This window comes from Nannospalax galili, unplaced genomic scaffold, assembly GCF_000622305.1.
Source record: "Nannospalax galili isolate Female #2095 unplaced genomic scaffold, S.galili_v1.0 scaffold717, whole genome shotgun sequence".
NCBI lineage: Eukaryota > Metazoa > Chordata > Mammalia > Rodentia > Spalacidae > Nannospalax > Nannospalax galili.
Window position 1 is genome coordinate 440,693 of NW_008339763.1, and position 220 is coordinate 440,912.

Consider the following 220-nt stretch of genomic DNA (forward strand, 5'->3'; position numbering starts at 1 on the left):
AGCGCACACCTTTTGGTCTTTTTGAGACAGGGTCTACCTGTAGCCCCAGCTGGCCTAGACCAGGTTGGCCTTGAACTCACAGAGATCCACCTGCCTCCGCCTCCTGAGTGCTGGGATTAAAGGCTTGGGCTACCATGCCTACTAAAAAAAGATTTTTAAAAAAATTTTTAAGTATGTCTGTGTCTGTGTGTGTGTGTGTGTGTGTGTGTGTGTGTGTGTG

General features: G+C 47.7%; 1 protein-coding gene across 4 annotated transcripts in view; it reads right to left on the bottom strand.

The window, feature by feature from the left end:
* Ppp1r16a (protein phosphatase 1 regulatory subunit 16A) overlaps positions 1-220 on the bottom strand; it is a 26,110-nt gene that overhangs the window by 7,608 nt on the left and 18,282 nt on the right. The window lies entirely within an intron of this gene.